Consider the following 3,318-nt stretch of genomic DNA (forward strand, 5'->3'; position numbering starts at 1 on the left):
TTTTTTTTTTTTGCGCCTTTTACCAACCAAAAATATGAAAGCCACAAATTTGGCTCAGTGTTTGTTTTAAACAGGCAGGTCTGCTGTGCAAAAATACTTCCTGCTCCATATTTAATACCAGTGTGCACAGACGACAAGAAGAATCAGACAAGAGTGTTTAAACAAAAATTGTAATTAATGTATAATTCTTTATTAGTGCACTGGTAATTCAAATTTAGAGTTGGCTGCCATTATTAAAATAATTAAAATGTAGATATATATAAAAAATGAAAATAGAGCGGAAATGTGAAAAAAATAAATGTAAAAACACATTTCAAATTTTAACTAATAAGTATGACACTTTGTGTTTGTTCTAGTCTTTCCCAAAGTATTAACCACACACTGGGTTGATTGCCTGGCTCAGGTCCATGATTAATGTTCTCATTTTTCACACTGACAGGAAACATTTGAAGCAGACTTGCACATCAGATTCGCATCAATTCATTTTTAGTTGTCGTCACTTGCTGCGAATAATTGTTCATCTTCAACTTTAAAAGTGTGCACACGGTTTTCCTGACCGCAATCTCTGAAAAGACATGCTTCGAATCAAGCCTGCACGTGCAGTGCTTTACCAAGTCTGGAATTGTAGCTCAGGGCTCAATCTCTGTTTAATCAAACTGACCCAGCAGGGTGTCTGCAGTTTGATCAGCGAGCAGGCTGCTGGGGTGAACCAACAGCTCACTGCCTCAACCCTCACAGTGTGACCGATGATCCACTTTAATACCAGCTTTTTTAGAATCTGCTTACAGTAAGCTTACTTAATTTTTACAACAGAGAGACGTAGGCATTTAGATCCACCTCATGGTCACGAGCTATCTCTCTCCCACACGCACAAACAAGAAACGCCTTTTAAAGTGATTCTGACTCAATGTGGGCTCAGGAATCGTTTCAGTTACACAGCAAATGTAATTTCCGGAGAAGAAAAAGAGACACATTTTATTTGCTTCACTAATCAGTGTTATGTTACATCTGTGTGATGGCTGATTGTCAGCTGAAGCACACGGCAGGCATAAATTCTACAGAGAAAATCATGTTTTCATTTAAAGGTGCATCACTTTTTTTTATCCATTAATATCTGTGCTAGCTAATTGTGCCGCTATTAGAGCATTACATGTCCACAGAACACGTTTTTACCCAATCTGCTGATTACGCACCAAATGTCATCAGCAAAATATCTTAATATTAAAATAGAAAATTGTCTCTAATACTTATCAAGGTATCATTATTGAAGAGCCCATACTACTACTAGTAATAAAGAAAAAAATGTCTTAGAGCAATCTTAACTTAAGCGCAGTCTTTTGGCTCACTTTGATTACTTTTAAATACACTGACAGCATCATTTGAAACTGTGTCCATGTTTATCGTGAGCATGCACATGTGTAATTAGGATTGCCATAATACTAGAATTTCAAACTCGGTGTAGACACCTAGGAAAACGTTGGTCGCTCCCTTCCATTGTTGATGCTTATTTCCTGTGCTTGTGGTGACTTGGCAACGTATGTCATTGCTAATCAAATAGAGTCGGTACATTATGCTGCGCTGTCTCTGTCTACTTGCTGGCAGACTTTTCTCAGTTTCAATCTGACAATCTGGCATAATACTATGTAGACTCAAAGAATTGTGTTATCCTGTTAAATCAAGACTGCCCATCATTGTTTCAGACTGGTAGGACAGCTCCAATCTTAACATCATGGTTTTATCATTGGGTGCAACCCACTACCTTAATCGTATCACCTAATGTGGTGATCAGGTGCTAATAGTTAAACTGCTAACAGGACAATGCACACCTCCCAGGTTAACAATTATGATAGCTGTGTTGTTGAAATGGGAGCTTTACTGCCCCCAGGAAACGTCTCATAAAGATCGCTGTCTCAGTCTTTAGGATGCTTCCGCAAGTTGTGCTGCTTGTCAGCTATTAGTGAGGGCAGGGCCTTTTGTGCCTGTCTGTCACCAGCAGTGCTGTGTGGGGTTGGGTGTCAGCTGAAGGAAGTGAAGACAGCACTGTTGGTATCAGTACTGCTGTGAATGGGTATTTAATTCAACACTAATTTTACTTATCAATAAATATCAGAACTTCTTTTCTTTTTAACAACCCTAAGTGTAATTTAACATTTGCTTAAAGGTTTGTCAGAAATTCATTATTGTACTAAATTTACTGGAAGCTTATGTTTTTGACCAGAGTATTAATGTAACAATTTAAATAAATGCAATGGCTATTAAATGCATTTAAGGGTGAAACATAGAAGAGAAATCTGAAGGGTTTGTAACCTTAGTCGTTTTAATGTCTTCCTATTTGTCAGCCCCAGCCCTACTCTGTCCATCTGACATTGAAACAAAGTACAGATTCTCAGCAGGATTTTTTGTTTTGATTCCCGACTAATTTAGACAACCTTCTGAGAGTCACTCAAACAAAAAAATCTGCCCGGCATTTGACGCTCGCTGGGTGTTAATATCATAACATACGAGTAACAGTTCGTAATCTGATTAGAACTGCTGCATAAATATTCATGTTGATGGGGTAACTTTTTTTGTCTTATGACAGTTTAATACAGCAACACGGGGAGCTCGTAATACCACCATCAATGCATCCTGTAAAAACAAGGCATGCTAATGTAGAGGTCGATGATAATTAAAATGTTCATTAGCTTGGAGAAGGACCTCATTAGTGTTACTTGTTATGTGTAATTTATCATGGTTGTTATCCCTGGGCGTTTTCTTACTTCAGTGCATTTTCTTAAAGATTAATTTAGGAGCCAAAATGTGTACACGTACAGAGTTTGCTTCCTTGTTAAAAACTTGTCATGCCAATGCTGTATAAAATATGCATATGCAAGAATTACAGTATGTGTGCATGTGTGCATACTGTAATTGTCACAGTCAGTCTGGACTCTTTTTATATATGGGTAGCACGGTGGCACGGTGATTGGGTGGCCAAGGCATTTCTTTACCAGCTTCCCCACACAGTCCAGAAACATGCAGTTAGTGGGGTTAGGTTAATTGGTAGCTGTAAATTGGCCATAGGTGTGAATGTGAGTGTGAATGTTTGTCTGTCTGTATGTGCTAGCCCTGCGACAGACTGGAGACCTGTCCAGGGTGTACTCTGTTTCTCGCCCTGTGGTAGCTGGGATAGACCCCAGATCCCCCTCGACCCTGACAAGGCTCCCCTGGATGGATGGATATGTTTATAGATAGATAGATAGATAGATAGATAGATAGATAGATAGATAGATAGATAGATAGATAGATAGATAGATAGATAGATAGATAGATAGATAGATA

At 38.5% G+C, this 3,318-nt stretch overlaps 1 protein-coding gene across 1 annotated transcript in view; it reads left to right on the forward strand.

The window, feature by feature from the left end:
• The window catches only part of lcor (ligand dependent nuclear receptor corepressor), a 74,380-nt gene that overhangs the window by 62,606 nt on the left and 8,456 nt on the right, over nucleotides 1-3,318 (forward strand). The window lies entirely within an intron of this gene.

The sequence above is a fragment of the Pundamilia nyererei genome, unplaced genomic scaffold (genome assembly GCF_000239375.1).
Source record: "Pundamilia nyererei isolate P.nyererei 1_Seehausen unplaced genomic scaffold, PunNye1.0 scaffold00250, whole genome shotgun sequence".
Classification (NCBI taxonomy): Eukaryota; Metazoa; Chordata; class Actinopteri; order Cichliformes; family Cichlidae; genus Pundamilia; species Pundamilia nyererei.